The 19,282-nt window shown below is 46.4% G+C and overlaps 1 protein-coding gene across 4 annotated transcripts in view; it reads right to left on the bottom strand.

Annotated features, from left to right (window-relative positions):
• The window catches only part of LOC110256111, a 124,042-nt gene that overhangs the window by 31,805 nt on the left and 72,955 nt on the right, over positions 1–19,282 (bottom strand). The gene's annotated exons all lie outside the window — the stretch shown is intronic.

The raw sequence follows: 19,282 nt of genomic DNA, 5'->3' as shown, positions 1-19,282 counted from the left end.
AAAAGTAACCGCATCATAAAGAGACTTCAAGTCCTGCCCAAATCCCACCTCCACCTGGGGTAGGAGAGAAGCCGGGATTAGCGGCAGGATGCAAAACCAGGTTTCACGGACTCTAACCTACCCCGATGTCTCCTCTGTCATCCCCCTGCCCCAGACCAAGCTGAAGCATCATCAGAGGCGGCATCCTCTCACGTCGTTCCTCCCAGAGCAAGTGCGCTCGCATCCCCAGCAGTGCCACACACGGGATCAAAACCCCAAGGCCAAACTTCCTCGGACCTTTTCCGCCGTCCGAATCCCTACTCCTTCCCCTCACGTGGCGATGAGCTCTAGACAACAGCAAGGGCACCAGCCACCCTCCTGCCGCCTCCTGTAGGGAGCCTGGCTTTGATTATTGGGGGACAAAAATAACCTCAGCTCGAAGAAAGATCCCAATCACAACTTTCTAAATAGCAGACACCAAAATATCCCAACCTCTGCAGAGCTGGATGCAAGGCCTCCTCCCTCAGCGAGAGATGGACGGACGTCAGTGAGCCCGGGTGCCAAGAATGCGTGATGCTCCCCAGATGCACAGATTGACACACTGAGCAAAACTATTTGTGAAGCCTCTCTGGAAGAGCCGAGGACAGTAACAGCCTGCCCCCCGCCCCCACAGTTCACTGGAGTCATTCGGCTCAGCATGACAGCGACGGCCAATGCCAGGGCTATGGTGAGGTTTGGTGCAATGGGACTTGCTGTTGTTACCTGAGGTAACAATACTCCAAGTTTTTTCTTTTTCCTATTTCCATGTATCTTAAGTAGGTGTCTATGTAATATTGCCAAACTGGATGCCAGATTCCCTCTGACCTTCTTAACCACCACAAGCAGTAGCCAAAAGGAGCTGTTGCTCTGTGCAAGACCTAAGGGAGGGAGTTCCCTGGTGGTCTAGTCGACAGGATTTGGGCTTTCACTGCTGCAGCCTGGGTTCAATCCCTGGTCTGGGAACTGAGATCCCACATCAAGATACTGCCTATGCCATGGCCAAAAAAAAAAAAAAAAAACCAAACAAACAACAACAAAAAAACCCCACCTCATTGAACTAAATAGGGGGCCATGTCTTCCCCGAGCCTACACACACCCCTCACCAGTGATGAATATTTAGTAACTCATAGATGTTGTGATCCCACAAGATAGAGAACACTCAAATTGAGTTTTAAAAGACATTGCTTAACTGTAGAAGTAAATAGCCACTATCTCCCTGGCCCCCAGGCTGACTCACTGGAACTTCTTTTTCCTCTTATGGCTGCTCTTGGCTAAGGAGACGGACAGGGTTTGCTCTGCGTGGTCCCTGGAGCCTCCCGGCCAGGAGAGGTCTGTCTGGACTCAGGGCACCTCAGGGTCCACACCTCAGCACCACACAGCAGTCTCCACTGGGACACCAAGGTAGCAGGTGAATTCTGTTATTCTATCTATTATCAAGCAAAGGGATTTCCCAGGGGGGCTCCCGCCAAGGCAGCCTTCTTCCCATCACCTACACTTAGCTCCCGAGGGCAGGAGGAGCCAAGCATTCTGTTTGGCCGGTTGCTTAGTTTCTATAGAAACTTTCCTGCCAAAGGCTTAACATCCGTGAAAACACACACAAACACAGAAATTTTTTTTCTCTCTTTTCTTGGCCACTCTGCGACCCATGGAGTTCTCAGACCAGGGATCAGACCCCAGCCGCGGCTGTGACCTACACTGCGGCTGTGCCAGCGATGGATCCTTTAACCCACTGAGCTGGTCAGGGATCAAACCTGCGTCCTGGTGCTGCAGAGACATCACAGATCCCTTTGAGCCACCGCGGGAACTCCCAAGAGGCATTTCCTGACATGGCAACGCGAAAACAATGAGTACAAGCGGACTGAAATGTATCATCTCACTCGAGGCAGTCTTGTCCAACAGTTCCTCAGGCTCCCGGCCCCAAACGGCAGCAGCAGACCTAGGGCTTACCTTCAAGTGTGAGTTTCCTCTGAACTAGTCACAAAGTTGAGGGTAGAGAGAGTTCAGATATACTTGAGAAATGCTACTTTCTTATAATACTCGTCTCTGAGAGAATCGCAATGTACATTAGAGACACACACTCTGCTCAGAAGTAACCCTCAACCACCCTGGAGGTTTAACTTTGTTTCATCCCGGAAGCCTGCCTTCCCAACTATTTCACAGCCCTGCTAGTTAATGCATTAAGCATGTTACCTACCTACAGAGTGTCTCTGAAACACTCTGGAAAACAACTGCTAATAATCTTAAATGGATCATCTAAAGTTAATCATTGTTTAAGGGAGTGCAATCTTAACCCTCACTCTTCATTCAAAAAAATAAAAAAACAAACAAACAGACCCCTTTTAGCCACCAGGATGGGAAGGCATGCCTAGACTTAGCTCTGAACTGCCACTGAGAGATAGCAATGTCATCTTTTTATTTTGGGGGGCGGGGGGAGAAATGGCCACACCTATAGCGTATGGAAAGGGGCTGAATCAGAGCTGCAGCTGCCGGCCTACACTACAGCAATGCCAGATCCAAGCCATGTCTGCGACCTACACCACAGCTCATGGCAACGCCGGATCCTTCAACCCACTAGGGGAGGCAGAGATCAAACCCACATGCTCATGGATACTAGCCCGCTTCTTCACCTGCTGAGCCACAATGGGAACTCCTAAAAACGTTGTCTTTAACTTCCATGTTCGTCAGCAAATGGTTATGATCCAATACAAAGAGAATCCATTTTTAAGGACAGACGTGAAAAGAAGGTGGGAATCCAAGACAGTCCCACAAAAAAACAGACAAGAAACTCAAATCCCAACAGAGCATGGCAGAGTCCAAGGCCCATTTTCGGAAACACCCTCTATTCTCAGAGTCATCCGTCAATCCACGGGGACACAGCTCTTCTCCATCAACCTTTTATTTCTGACTTTATTTATTTATTTATAAGGAATATCGAGAAAACCATCCCTTTTCTTCAGCAACAGAAACCTCAAGACTCACATCTACAATGTAAAAATGTTACAACCCCAGAGAAACTGGGTAAACGTTAGCAATTCTTCTCCTGCTGGAAGGCTGGAAAACAGAGCCCAAAAAGAATTCAAGGCTTTTACCTGCATGTGTAAATGGGTCACCATGCTGTAGAGCAGAAAACTGACAGAACACTTTTAAACCAGCCATAATGGGGAAAAAAAACAAAAATCATTACATATAATTTTTAAAAAGAATTCAAGGTGGAGAGCCTCTTCCAGCAGGAGTATTTGTCTCGTTATTTCTGTGACTCCCTGAAAGATGACCAGAGCACTGCACAGGAAAGGCGGGTATGTGTGCTCATATCTATGCTATGTAACTCCGGACTTCTTCTGCACAAGGAAATGGGGCTAATTGCACTAGACTCATTGTTTTAGGGCCCTAAAATATTCAGGGAAAAAAGGGGGTTGATAAACTTAAGGATGAAAACCTCTAGAAATATGCCTCTGGCCATGACAGGTGAGCTCGTGTCTTGAACTTGGTAACAATGAGAAGAGCTAGGTTTTGGTTGTTTTTGTTTTTTTTACTAAGCCACCTGTTTAAAGGAATCCAAGAGCTAACAAGGTAGCCAGGAAATGAGGCAAGATCACAGAGAGAGAAGAGACTCAAGGGATTTGCTACATTTTAAGCACCACTAGGCTGAAAAGCTAGGATACTAACTGAGGAAAAGGGCTAAGATCCTATATAATTTTTCATACACAATGCGCAGCAATTAATATCCAGCATTTGAGTACATAGGTCCAAAAGAAAAAGGAAAAAAAAAAACAAGAGGGGGGAAAAAATAGAAACAGAATAGGGGGGAACAATAGAAATAGAGCCACATATGACACTGGAATTACCAGCCATGGCTTCTAAAATATCGTTAATATGTTCAGTCAAATACATGAAAGATGGAGAGTTATAGTCAAAAAACAGATCTGTGAGAAAGACTCTAATGGGAAATTTAGAAGTGAGAAAGATAGCACCTGAAATTAGTAACTCATGAAGTGGGTTTAACAAAAGATTAAGAAGGAAGGACACAGCTGTGCTTCCACAAAAAAAAAAAAAAAAAAAAAAAACAACAAAAAAGGCTTCAGAAAGCACAGAGGAGAGTATGAGAGATACTTTGGTCATGATTAAAAAGTGCTCATGTGTAGCTGAAATCCCAGAAAAGAGAGGAAAGAAAATGGAGCTGAAGTTTTATTTTGAAGTTAATAAAAGAAAATTTTCCGAAACTAGAAAGACATCTTGAGCCAAAAACTCAAGAAAGAACGATCACATCCAAGTGGAATTATAACAAAGAAACAGGCACTGTGGCCTCTTATGGCAGAACCTCTAAAAACCAACACCAGAGAGAAGTGATAATCTTTCCTATAAAGGCTAAGACTTACCAATGACCTTTCCACAGGAAAGACCAGAGTCAGAAGACAATGGACTATGGCAGAGCAGATGACTGTGGTTCAAAGGGTGCCAGTTACCAATCCCAAGGGAACGGAGCACCGGGCACTACTTGCCAATTCCAAGAGAAGACTCCAAACACGTCTGCCCACTCCATCTTGGTATCAGAGTCTCCAAGGGGAAAAGCAACGCTGTCAACACCAGATGGAACAGCACTTTCCTTACACAGAGAAGAGACAGAGCAAGATCAGCCTCCACAGTGGGCACTGATCCCCCACGGCCAGCAGGTGACACAGGACGATCTAAATGCACACCTCTCACGCCACAGTGGAAGGATCCCTGCAGAGATCCGATACACAGTGGGGTTAGCCAGGTGCCATATGACACACATGCTTTAAGCGAAGCCAAACAGGCATCCACTGAGCGTGAAACAAGGGAAAATACTCCCCACAAGATGCTTAAGTCCAGCATAGGCTGTGTGGGCTCCATCTCCTTCCTGGTAGGACAAGGAATCGAAACAAAGGGTCCATTCTCATGCAGCTGACTGGGGGCTCAAAGACTACACTCCCCAGACTGCTTCTCCCAACAAAGAGCCTCCTCCAGATGCCGAAACCAACTGTCCACCCAACAGACTGTCTTGTGAAAATACTCTAACCCAAAAAGAGTATGAAGACACTAAAGGTGAGATGAAGATATGAAAATAATCTGTCATCAACACAACTATTTTAAAAGGAATACTAAAGGAAGTTCTTCAGTGGCGGGGCAGGGGGGCAAATCATCTCAGAGGAAAGCCCAGCAGGCTGAAAGGGATGAAGACCAACAAAAAAGTGAAGTACAGCAGTACAACAGCAATGCCCATGGAGTTTAAAACATGCGTCAATTAAAATACACAAAGTACCATAAAAAAAGGTGGAGGAACATTGTGAAGAAAACACAAGTATCTATTTCCTTATATATGTATACAGTCAAGGCACTAGAAAAAACAACAACTAAAGAAAAAGAAAATACATAAATACAGAACAATTGATCAAGGAGAAAAACGGAAAATTTTTCCATACTGATAGACCACCAGAAGGCAAAAAAACAAATCCACAATCAAATGGGAGATTTAAATACATTTCTTTCAATAACTGATAAAACAGGCAGCCAGAAAATATTGAAAATTTGAACCAACTTGACCTAATGGATAAAAAAAAAAAAAATACTCAACTGCAGAATACATAGTTCAAGTTCACAGGGAGCATTATAAAGTTAACACATACAATATTCTAGCTTATAAAAGAAGTTTCAATCAATTCCCCAAATCTGAAGCAATGCCGAGTATGTTCTCCAAGTTCAGAGGAGTTACACTAGAAATCAATTTATAAGATATAAAATATCCTCAAATGCTTGGAAATGAGGCAACATAATCAAGAGATCAAAGCAAGACAGAGGAATTTTATATGTTTAAAGGTGATTGTGAAAATCAAAATTTTAAGATACTACTAAAGCAGTACTTGAAGGGAAATTTTAGCTTTAAATACACGTATTAGGGGAGAGCAAGGCTAAAACCAGTGAGGTAAGTACACATCACAGGAGCAGACATGCAAAGCACATTAAGCCCAAGAAAATAGAAAGGAAAAAAATATGACTAGAAGAGAACTGATGAAACAGAAAGCAAATGTAATAAAATCAAAGTCCAAAGTTACTCCTTCGAAGAGACGCACAACTGACCAAGACGTAATACAGTGAATGTAACTGGTCACAAAGAGAGAAGAAAGGTGGTGCACATTTCCAATACTGGACCTCGAAGGGAGGTATTACTACAGATCCTACAGAAAAATCAAGAAAGAGTGTAAGTACTTCTCTAAACCCCTTCATGCAAACACACGTGAAATTTCAGACAAGACACAGTCCCAGAAAAATGCAGCGTTTTAAAAATTGACTGGCATAAACTAATCCTCTGTCTTTAAAGAAATTGAATCCTTAGTTTAAAACCTCTCCACAAAGAAACTCTGATCTCGGAAAGCTCCACTGTCAAGATCCACTGAGTGTGTAAGAAAGAAATAACCATCTTAAATACAACTTCTAGGGACAAGAAGCAAAGACAAGGGAACATTTCCCAACTGATTTTATGAGGCCAATATAATCTTATTACCACAACTTGGCAAGGAAATTACAAGGAAGGAAATTAGAGGCCAAGAACTCTCATGAGCACTATTGCAAAAGTGCTAAACAAAAGGGTAGCAGGAATAATTCGGCAAAATACAAAAATAATGCGTCACAGTCAAGTTGGACTCATTCCGATAACACCGAGTTAGTTTAACATTTCAAAATCTAATCAACAGAATTTCCAAAAATCATTTGATCATCTGAAGAGATTAAAAAAAAAAAAAAAAAAAAGCATGTACTAAGCCTCAGTATCCAATCAGGATAAAATGTAGCAAACTGGGAAGAGAGCTCATTTTCTTCGTCTGCCAAAGGTATCTAGGGAAGAATCTACATTGAACATAATAATAACAAAATATGGACTGTACCAACAACCAAACGATGATGTTCCATGCTCACCATTTCTGTTCAACACTGTGAAGATCGTAGCCAGAAGAACAGAACAGACTACATTACAAAGACTCAAAGGGAAGAAATATTATCATATGCCAATCGCAGCATTGCAGGAAGAGAAAAATCCCAAAGCATCTATAACTACATCATTAAAATCAGTGAGCGACCTTAGCAAGGTCAATGGATACAAATTCAGTCGGCCAAATTACATTGTCTTTCTATTCATTAGCAATAAAAATGAGAAACACAGTCAGGATGGCAATGCAATCAAATGCCTGGGAATAAACCAAATGAAAGGTATAAAAAGCTACCCAGAACATTATAAAACATTATGGAAAGAAATTAAAGACAGCCTATATGCTAAGAGAGAGCTGTAGCCCACGTTTGTGGATTTAAAGGCTCAATATTATATATTAAATCTGTATGTTCTCTCCAGATTTAGCTAAAGACTCAGTCGTCTATTCAATAACCTGGCAGGGGTTTGTGGGTATGTGTGGAGATGAACAAGGGGGTCTCATGCTCAAGGCCACGAAAATCCTGAGAAACAATCCTTCTAGGAGGATTCACACGCCCAGAGGTCAGCATTATAAAGCTACAATAACTAAAACAGTATGGTGTTGGCACAAAGATAGACAATACAACGAATGAAAGAAGTATGCATATCACACACAGAGACACGTGATTTATGATGTGAGTGTCACTTCACAGCACGGGCAAAAGGCTCATCTTTTCATTAAACAAGGGTTGGGTCAATCAAGTATCAGTAAGGCAAAAAAATGAACCATTAACTCACTCAGGTAAGGCATGAAAACACGTTCAAGATGGAAACAGGTCTACATGTGACCAGTCAAACAAGCACCATTTAGATTTCTTAAACCAAAAATAAAAAAAAGGAAACCCACTCATTCCAAGGAAACATGATAAATTGAATTACATTAAAAATAAGAATTTTTGGAGTTCCCATCATGGCTCAGTGGTTAACAAATCCCACTAGGAACCATGAGGTTATGGGTTCGATCCCTGGCCTTGCTCAGTGAGTTAAGAATCTGGCATTGCCACGAGCTGTGGTGTAGGTTGCAGATGTGGCTCGGATCCTGCATTGCTGTGGCTCTAGCGCAGGCTGGCGGCTACACCTCTGATTAGACCCCCAGCCTGGGAACCTCCATGTGCCACGGGAGCGGCCCTAGAGAAGGCAAAAAGACCAAAAAAAAAATTTTCTTTCTCATAGTCAACACTGTACTAAAAAGGTAAAAATGCACCCACCGAACAGTTATCTGTGTGCATATATCCCACACAAGACTTGCATCTAGCACATTTTTTTCATTCTTCAAATCAGTGCAGAAAAATAATCTCTGAAAACAAGTCCTCCATAAAGCAGGGTATTTACATGGCCAGTAAGTCCAAGGCTATAACATCAGTCACCACCGGGGAAAACGGAATCGCATCACGACGCAGACTCGCACACCAGCGCGTCCCTGTAAGACGGCCTGTGACCGGGAGAGGCGGTCACGGGGATGGAGGGTGGCCTGCAAGCCGCGGAGGACCAGGGCTTCCCGGCCACACTGCCGCGAAGCTCAGGCCCGGACGGACGTCCCCTGCACCCCGGAGAGAACGCGGTTCTGCTGACATGGCCCCGTCAGACCTGGACCTTGGATCCGGGGGAGGGTGCACGGTTGTCAGGTTAAACCACCCGTCTTGGGGCACCTGCTGCGGCGGCCCTGGGAGTGCCCCTTCCTTGCCGCCGCTGAGCCCAACCGAGGGGAAGGGGCGGGGTCCCGCGAAAGGAACCCGTCACCTGAGGGCCAGACTCCCGCCTCCAGTCTCTCCACCTGCACCCCCCGCCCCCCAGTCAGCCAGGCCCCGGGCCCCCCTCCAGGAGGAGCAAGGAGACCAGAAGCTCCGAGTAGCTGCCAGGCCTAGGGCAGCGGAGGGCAGTCGGCTACTTCCTTTGCCACCCTGGGGGCTGCTCGCTGCATGAGAAGGTGGGCTCCAAAGACCCTGAATGACCATCCAGGCTCAGGGGGTCACTAGAAGAGACAAGAGAAGGTGCCGGTGCCACCTCCCTGGTGTGACATGAGGAACTAAAGCTCTTCTCCCAACCCCCATGCCTTCGTCCAGATCCAGGGCCTGACCCACCACCACGGCCGCGCCCCTGGGTTCAAGCTACAGCCTGGGTGCCACTGGCTGGGGGAGGGATCCGATGACCCACGTGAGGGCCTGGTCAGCGTTTCATTTCTCAGTGGGGTGGGGCTCCCAGCAGCAGCGTGGGCTGGGGACCCTGGGAGAAGGGAGGGCGCAGTGGGGTTGGGGGCGGATGAGAAGAGGGACTTCGCAAGAGGAATTCACAAGAATCAAAATCCTGGCAGGGAGCTTGCGGCGGATTAAGCTGGAGAACTTCGCTCTTAGGTGCAAGAAAGGAGCCGTGAGGCCTGTTTTTCTGGAATGTGCCAAATATGCTCCAGTGGGAGTGAAGGGGCTTCCACGTAACTCAAAACACATTTCTCCAGCTCATGAAGCCCAAGATGCTAGGCTGGGGGCTAGCTACTAGAGGGGGTATCAAAGGCCAGCAGACAGAGCCCCCTGCCCTGGGAATGACCCTCTCGTCCAACAGGGGAGCCTGAGTCCCGCTTCTAAGTCCAGATGGCGGCAGACTGAGAAAAGCACCAGCACACAGGGCCAAGCAGAGGTGCTTGTGCTGGCTTCATCAGGCAGCACATCCACTGCAACTGGAGAGATACAGAAAGGTTAACGTGGCCACTGCACAAGGCTGGCACGCAAATTCAGGAAACATTCCGTATTCTTAGCAATACAGGCCTTCCTCGGAAAAGAAAAAAAAAAAAAAAAAAAAAACCTGGAGTTACCGTTGTGGCTCAGCAATAAACGAACCATAACTAGGATCCATGAGGATGCAGGTTCAATCCCTGGCCTCACTCAGTGGGTTAAGGATTCGGTGTTGCCATGAGCTATGGTGGAGGTTGCAGACATGGCTCAGACCGGGTGTGGCTGTGGCGTAGGCTGGCAGCTGCAGCTCTAACTGGAACCCTAGTCTGGGAAACTCCATATGCTATAGATAGAGCCCTAAAAAGCCAAAGTAAATAAATCTCAAATCGACAACCTAACCTACACCTAAAAGAATGAGAACAGGAGTTCCCATTGTGGCACAGCGGAAACGAATCCGATTAGGAACCATGAGGTTGCGGGTTCGATCCCTGGCCTGGCTAGGTGGGTTAAGGATCCAATGTTGCCGTGAGCTGTGGTGTAGCTCACAGACACGGCTCAGATCCCACCACTGCTGCGGCGTAGGCCGGTGGCTACAGCTCCAATTAGACCCCTAGCCCGAGAACTTCCGGTGGGGCCTAAAATGACAAAAGACCAAAAAAAGGGGGGGGGCATTTAAAGAACAAAAGTTAAACTCAGCAGAAGGAAGCAAATCCTAAAGGTCAGAGGAAATCAGCAGAATAGAGATGAAACATGCAGGGGTGCTTGCCCTGAGGGCCCACCCTGTACCGGGCACGTGTCAGCGCAGCCTAGTCTATTGCTCCCTCGCACGTGCACCACAGCCCTCTGGCTACAATCATCCTCATTTGACTCCTGAGACCAGAGGAGTTGCGTTACCTACCCAAAGAGCACAGTCGGCAGGTGGCCCAGCAGAGACACGCCCCGAATCCTACATGCTGAGGCCTGAGCGCACGCTTCTAGAATTCTGCTGCTGGCTGGCAGGGGTGGGGGAGACGGGACAGTGCCAAGGGCAGAGAGCGTCCTTCCAGAGGCACAGTAGGTAACACAGGCCCCACCATCCACGCATGAGGGAGGCACCCTTACTCTACAAGGCACCCCAGTGGATGCCCAAGTAATCACTTGGCCTTCAAACAATTTGCCATAAAGAAAACCAAGAGCTGGGCAGCCAACTGCCCGAGTCCCTGCATCTGCAAGACCACCCATCTATGACATCTGGAGGGCATATGCCATCGGGCCGTCACAGTCCATGGCCCCTGTTCCGAGAGGCAGAAAGTTCAGAGCTTAACAGGGGTGCTGTGGACCCCGGGCTGGTGAAAGCCAAGAACAGGGGATTCCGAAGAGCAGGACCTTCGAGCCGCTGAACCAACTCTGACTTCAAGTAACACATCCTCCAACAGAAAACCACCACTTGCTGTTCCCGCTGGTCTTTTTCTCAGTGCTAACATTTCCAGATAAACGTTCTCTTTTTTTTCTTAGGGCCGCATCTGCAGCGTATGGAGGTTCCCAGGCTAGGTAGGGGTCGAATTGGAGCTGTAGCTGCCGGCCTACACCACAGCCACGCCAGATCTGAGCCACATCTGCCACCTACACCACAGCTCACACAATGCCAGATCCCTAACCCACTGAGTGAGGGCAGGGATGGAACGTGCATCCTCATGGAAAACCAGGTGGGTTCTTAACCTGGAGTTCCCTCTGTGGCTCAGTGTAACACTTGAGTGTGAAGCGGATTCTGCTGGGCATTGGTCAACCACGGATGCAACACTCCCCTCCTTGTAAAAGCCAGGGTCTGACTTTGGGACCAAAAGCGTGGGCTACTGCAATCTGAAGATAAGTGGCTAAGAAGAAAATCAGAGGTCGCGGCTCCCCTTTGGCGCCATTTAGTCTAAGGCCAGCTCCAGCTTGCGGAGGGGACGGGAACCGTTAGTCCCTAATTTCCCTACTGGGTCGAGGGCCCAGCACCACCACAGGGGTGACATTCGCTCCAGTGCTTTATTTAGCCCAACGAAAACTCCGCGAACATTCTGGCACTAAGCAGCATGAGTTGGCTCCTTTGAATGAGACCTCTGCTATTTAGGGACGCTACAAAATAGAAAAATGTGTATTACCAAATAACTATTTAGAGCAAATATTGAAAAAAAAAAAAGATCTAGAGAACTGTTTGCTTTAATATGGTCTGTTTACAATGCATTATTACTGGACTGCAGAGTGTGCGCTCAGGGAACAAAAATGCATTTGCATTTTTTCAGGGTCAAAATAGCCACGTTCAGACAGCACACAGCCATCTCTCTAACACTTATTTTTCTTCTCTCTCGTTTTCTGGCATTTGACAGATTCTCGAAGTTCATCTAACTTGACCTTTGGCTAAACTGCCATTATTGCTATGAAAATCTAGTCTCCCTCAAACCAGGCCTCTTTCTCACAGGAGTCAGTTTCTCTTAAGCCAGTGGTTTTCCAACTTTTTTTTTTTTTTTTTTTGTGCTTTTCAGGGCCCTCCCTGTGGCATATGGAGGTTCCCAGGCTAGGGGTCAAATCGGAAATGTAGGCGCCAGCCTACACCACAGCAGCTCTTTAACCCACTGAGTGAGGCCAGGGATCGAACCTGTGTCTTCACGGATGCTCGTCAGATTCATCTCCACTGAGCCACGACAGGAACTCCTGGTTCTCCAACTTTAATCTGCAAATTCCTGGAGGGTTTGTGAGAGCACTGGCGGTGCCACCCTCAAGAGTTTCTGCTTTAGTGGGTCTAGGGAGGGGCCTAGAATTTCCCTTTCCTCCAAGTCCTGCAGAATCACACTCCAGACCCGCCTCTCCACACGCAGTGCAGCCCATGGGGTGTGTCATGGATTTGCCAAGAGGACCCAGCAAGAAGAGCAGGAGCACTGAGTGTCCCGGGCGCGAGGTGGACACGGACTGATCCAAACCAACCAGTGGGTCTTGCCTTCTCACCACTGGGATGGACGCCCCCATGCCATCAACCCACCAGGCTTCAGCTTGGCTGCACGGGTCAGAGAGGAAGCCCCTACTCTGCCTCCCAGCCATCAAGTTCAAAGAACGTGCCCATGAAAAACAACCTGGGGGCGAGGGAGGGGGAGAGAATGAGACAACAGACTGAGGACAACAGATCCAAGTCAGAGATGAAGAGGCCAAGTCTACTGGCGACTCGGCAACCACTGCACCCAGCTGGACCCCGGCCTGATCAATTATGTGAGTCAACGAACCAGCGTTCTGCTAAGTAGTTTGGGCTGCGTTATCCACCACTGGCAAGGGGAGCATCCTGGCTCCATCACCCATTGTCCAGATGCTTCTGGCACAGGGTCCCTTCTGCTCCCTTAGTTTCTGGCCACAAAGGGAGGACCCCGAGGCACTGGCCCGAAATCCTCCTCTAATGATTCGCCGTCTACCATCTGCTTTGCCTTGTTCCTTTTCTCAGCAATTAACCTGACTCAGAACGTCCACCACAGACACTCACGCTGCCCAACCTAGAACCTGGCATTCGTGACTACAGGGAGCAGACCTGTCTGTTCACTCATCTGCTTCACTGCCTGGGTTTCACACTCTGAAGCGTGATGCCGCGGAAATACACAGTCAGAGGCACTGCACACCCCTAAAGGTTCTGACTACTGAACTTCCGATTCTGGATTCAGTTCGGTCAAAAGCACCAGTCAGGTCTGCCTGAGCGTATTTCTGAGGTTTCTGTCATTGCGGGGGTTTTCTGATGCATTCAGAGACCCCTGGAGGCAGACTATTCCTGCGAACATCCTGGCACATTTTAGAGGTGGGATGATGTCAGCATGTCACAGCAGCAGCGGTCCATGAAAGTGTAAGAAGCCAAGCACAGCCTGCTGCCTCCTGGAGCGACTCGACACACGTGGAATTAGATGGATTTCCATTTGAATCTTTACCCGGCCAGGTTCTTAGTGCCTCCAAAACGCGTGCAATTCTATATCCACAGCATCCTAAAAAAATCTCGACCTTATCTTAAGGAAAAATGCAGTTTGATCAGAAAGCGAAGTCCGAAACACTAACAAGCAGAAAGCGCAGACAAACACTGCTGCTATTTCCTGAACAGTGCCAGAGCATCTACGAGCGGGCAAGGGCTTCTCCGACACCCTCGAGACGCCACCACTGTCCCTTCTGTCATTGCTTTTGGAAGCTGCTCCCAGGCAGCCGACCAGTGAGTCACATTCGTGGCAGACAGAATCGGCGGCCTAGTCCTTGCATCATAAGCACTCCTCCTTTCCAGCTCGTGATGGTGTAAGGCCATTCATGGTAAGCCTGTGCCCTGCTTTCCCAAGGCTCTTGCTGAAAGCAAGTTCTGACCAGTGACACTGGTGGCTTCCTGAGACATAAGGCAGACCCTGGCACAGCTCTTTGCTTGTGCCCTTTCTTTCTTGCACACAGCAGTGAGGCCTGAAGACACACCAGCCACCTTGCGACCCTGGGCAGCGGTCAGAAGTGAAAAGTCACACGAATTGCAGCAATGCCAGTCCTGACATCATGGAGCAGCTGAAACCCAGGCCAGCAGCTGCATACTTCTTAATCAGAAAGAAATTCATTGGTTTCGGCCACCACACCGGCTTTTTTCCCCATCAGAGTACAGTTGGCTTACAATGCGGTGTTAGTTTCAGGTGTACAATGAAGTCAATCAGTGACACATATACCCCTTTCTTTTCAGAGTCTTTCCCTTGTAGGTGATGACACAGTCGTGAGTAGACTTCCCTGTGCTATCAGTCCGTCCTTACTGTTTTACCTATTCTGCATGCCGTCGTGTATCTATGTCAATCCCAGCCTCCCAACTTATCCTCCCCCATGTCCCCCCTTTGGTGTGGTTTGGAAATCTGAGTCTGTTTCTGTTTTGTAAATAAGTTCTTTCCTATCATTTTTTTTTTTTTTTTTTGTCTTTTTGCTATTTCTTTGGGCCGCTCCCACGGCATATGGAGGTTCCCAGGCTAGGGGTTGAATCGGAGCTGTAGCCACCGGCCTACGCCAGAGCCACAGCAACGCGGGATCCGAGCCGCGTCTGCAACCTACACCACAGCTCACGGCAACGCCGGATCCTTAACCCACTGAGCAAGGGCAGGGACCGAACCCGCAACCTCATGGTTCCTAGTCGGATTCGTTAACCACTGCGCCACAACGGGAACTCCCCTATCATTTTTTTTATTAGAATCTACATTATGTTACTTGAAGCGAAAGGCAACATCCTAAGTGATACAGCATCATAGGCTTTTTATTAGTAATCCGGCAGATCCAGCAAACGTATTCCCAAACTTTAATCCAAATTTCTTTAGACCGCTGCCAATGCTTGGATGCTCCTTCAAAGTATAGCGAGAGCTGCACAAGGCAGGCATTGTCAGCCCTGAAGACAACTGTACAAGACAACCTCGAGATGTTTCAAACTACGGTGATTCCATGACTGAGTGGCAGAATAAACGCAACAACCCGCATTTGGTGATAATATTTAGTCAAAAAAGTCATTTATTTTGAGTCCGTCATAAATGTAAGTAAAACCAAATGCTGATTAAAGCCATAGTAGGAAAAACCTATGAATATAATCATTAATTACCTTCTTAGTTTTCGTTCAGCTGTCAAGAAAAATGTATTAGCTTAAAACCATATGTGAGGGTTGTTGGGCTAAATTTGGACTCTGGTTTATTTTCATTCTATCTCCTAGCAAGTGTTGAAAATCATTTTTGGACGACTTTCCAAAATATAACCTGTCTTTTAAGTTTTCAAGAGGAAATTGAAATTTCACTCAATGCAGCTCAGGTGATGTTTTTCTTGATTTTTCCAACAGTTTGGTCCTAACCTGGTGACTCTTTTTTTATTAGTGCAGACACTGGATTGTGTAGTCACGGATGGTCTGGGAAAGAGCAAACAAGGAACATCAAGGCTCTATCACTCCACTTTCCCACCAGAGGTCCTCGCCAGGGAGTCATCTTTCAAATAAGAAAATAAGAAAACTTACAGTTCTGATGACAAAGCACACCCTTAAACTCCAGATGAGGCAGAGTCCTATCTAAATATTCAGTCAACCAGAGGAAGTATCAGAGTATTCATCTGCTCTCAAGCGGGGGAAGAATGGACACAAAATTAAAAGAAACTTTGATAGAACATAAGAAATATCACAGCACTAAAATATTTATACTTTACGAGCTCCCCTGTGGCTCAGTCGGTTAAGGATCTGGCATTTTCACTGCCGTGGCTCTGGTTCCTACAGTGGCGAGGGTTAGATCCCTGGCCTGGGAACTTCCACATGACATGGGTACAGCCCAAAACAAAAAACGTGCACTTCCTATGTCACAAATTACAAAAAAATAAGAACTGGTAAAATAGTTTGTAACGAATAGGGGAAAAAACCATGATACTACTTCTACCATAATCAATAGAAAGAACCAGGCGAGGCCATGAGTATCAATTTTAGCTGAGGAGAAAAAAAGCAAAATTCAAGCTACCAAATAGCATTTACCTAACAAATGCCAAAAATTGGGAGAGCACAGTGAACATGGAGCCCCACCACTGAACAGCTGATAATAAAAAATTAAGATATACGAAGTTTACCTAAATTATACAGGCAGCTATTGGCAGAAGTAAAAAGTAATAAAATCAGCTACAATGGAGTATCAGAAGAAATGAGGACACAAGTGAAAATATATTAACTCTTACTGTTATAAACAGTCAAAAGCTACTATCTAAAGAAACAATGGATTCAATGTATACAGTTATGGTTCTAAAAACAAGCCCTAGGGGAAAAAACAAAGAAAGGAATTCAAATTATCAGAAAAAACACCTACGAATACATCTAACAAAAAGGTTAGAAGAAAGTTTTAAAAGGGACACCACCTCTACCAAGGAGATGCTCTCCCTCCCTGCTGGAAACTCAGTCCTTTTCTCTCCCTCTTTATACCCCTTTGATTCTCAGTGAGAATCTATCACGTTTAACACAACGGGCTCCCTGTCCTTTGCGTCATAATCACCACATCCAGCATTAGACACAGATCAGCCATCCATGTGAGAGCTCAGAACAGGCCTGCATCAATGCTCCGGTTAACCCAAGAACTTTTTCGGCTGCCAAGCTTTTAAAAAAACAAACAAAAATCCACTTTTTAAAATTATAGTTGATTTACGGCAGGGTGCTCCTTTCTGCTGCACAGCAAAGTGACCCCGTCATACGTATATGGACATTCCTTTCCTTATATCATCTTCCATCAGGCTCTATCCCGAGACTGGACGCGGTTCCAGATGCTGTGCAGCAGGACCTCATGGCATCTCCGTTCTAGAGGCAATAATCTGCAGCCACTAACCCCAACTCCCCATCAGTCCCTCACCCCTTGGTGCCTAGTTCTTAAGTTAGGTCTCTGAAGAAACCTGTCAAAGAGCTCCTTTACATCCCAAAATATTGTTCACTTGCCAAAAAAAAAAAAAAAAAGGTTGCATTGTGAGAATTGGGTTCTTCTTTCTATAAAACTAAAGAGGGCAGTTGCAAATCAAACCAAATAAACCAGGTTCATATAAACCTTCCAAATCTGCTCCAGTCACATTAGCTACGTGTGTGTACAGGGACGTGCATGCACACGTGTGTGTACAGGCACCTGCACGTGTTTGCTCCTTTCTAACTTATATACAGGATGGCCTTGAACGATGTATACTCTGTAGCGAAAATACAATTGAGATTTGGGAGCGTTAGCCAACTTGTATTTAAAAATAGTTTTTTGAAGGAAACAATGTTTTGACTCCAATTATCCAATTCCACAAGAGAAAGCGAAGATGTAACTAAAAGCAAATGTCACATAAAGGGAGCCTGCATCAAGAAAAAGACTCCGCTTAAAGCGAAGAGCAAACTCAATTATATTCCCGACACAAGGGCAGCAAAGTGATAAAGAATGATTGAAAATAAAAGATGGGCCAATGCTATCAAGCAATAGACACAGAACAATGTTTACATCCAGCAAGCTTGAATTCGGGACAAAACTATTACACAAGACAAGTACGGCTGTGCTTATAAAAATAACTCCACGATCAGCTCTCCCAGTAATTAATAGCCATGCATCAAATAAGAAATCATCAAAATCACAAAGCAGAAGTACCAGGAAAGAAAAACACATTTGTAAAAGAAAATTTTAATTTACCTCCCTCAGGTCAGAGCAAAAAATGACTAAGGATATGGATAATAAAACAGCAATCAGGACAAGGTAAGATAGACTTAACTGCTATATATCCAACTCCATAATCAGGAAACAAACTCTTTATCTGGAAGGTATACTAAAAAGTGACCACCGAAGAGCCCACACTGAAATTAAAATCTGAGTCATCAAATCCCTTATAGGAAACGGCTGTGGTATTTGCATGGAACCTACACCCTTCCTCTCATACTTTAAACCGTCTCCAAAATACTTAAAATAACCAATACGATGTAAATACTATGCAAATAGATGCCTGCATGGGGCACATTCAAGTTTTGCTTTGTAAAGCTTTCTGGCATTTTTCTCCCCCCCCCCAAAGTCTCGACCCCTGTGTGGGTGCATCTGCAGAGGCGGAAACCAAGGATATGGAGGCCCTGCAAAATCCAACCACATGGGTTGTCTGGGAGGTTCCCCAAAAGCAGAACCTGAGAGAAGGATGCGTTTGGGTGGGAAACAGACAAACGCGAGGACCTGGGGAAGGGAGAGGGAGCACAAAGGAAAACCACGACGCGCGATTTTTTTGTTTTGTTTTGAGGCAGTCACGGGGGGCGGTGACTGGGTCTGAGCTTCGCTGGGGCCCCTCCGAATGCACTTAAGCATTTTTCCCATTGAGGGAAAGGTCCGTGGGGGATTTACCAGTGGATCCCTGTCTCCCCTAAAGGCCCTTCTGGAGAACACGCCCTCCGGCCTTTCTGGCTGAGCTGCAGGCCTAAGGCCGTGGAGAAACGCCTTGGGCAGCGAAGAGGAAAGGCAGAGCAGACACCATGGACAACCGTCCTGAAGACCAGCCCAGAGGACAGAGGAACGTGTGCTGGCCAGACACCAAGATTGCCCAGCGTCACGCCCTTGGGGTAGTGGATGGAGAGAGTGGATGGAGCCAGCGCCCAGTTGTCCCCAGTAGAACATGGCAAAGGGGTGAGAGGCCCCTCCCCAGGTAGGTGTGATTCTATCATACGAGGGTGGGGAATGAAGGAATTTTAGATATAATTCAAATCCCACTGAAAATTCATCAGAAAGGAAATCCTTAGATGGATCTGACCTAGTCAGGCGAAGAATTCTTAAAAGAGTGACTGTGCCACCCTGAAGCCAGAGAGCTGCTTCTGGACGAAGGAAAAACCACGTTGCCACGTGTCGATGAGGTGAGATCTCAGCCGCTCACACCTGATTACAGCCGGGGACCGAGCTGCATCAGGCCTCAACTCCTGAGCCACAAAAACCCAGATGGCAGTGTCTGGGTAATTGTCCTTTCTTTTAAGGCACTAAGTTTTCGGCCATTTATTACAAAGCACAGAAACCTAACATGGGGGCAGAGGGCTAGGTACCAACAGCATCTTTTTCACTTGAGAGTAAGTCACCCTACCTGGACACTCTTGGTCTAAGAGTCATCAAAACTCACAGTGCAGGTCATAGAGTCATGA

This window comes from Sus scrofa, chromosome 12 (assembly GCF_000003025.6).
Source record: "Sus scrofa isolate TJ Tabasco breed Duroc chromosome 12, Sscrofa11.1, whole genome shotgun sequence".
In the NCBI taxonomy this organism is placed as follows: domain Eukaryota; kingdom Metazoa; phylum Chordata; class Mammalia; order Artiodactyla; family Suidae; genus Sus; species Sus scrofa.
Note: the sequence above shows the minus strand (reverse complement) of the source record. Positions and strands in the feature narration are given on the sequence as shown.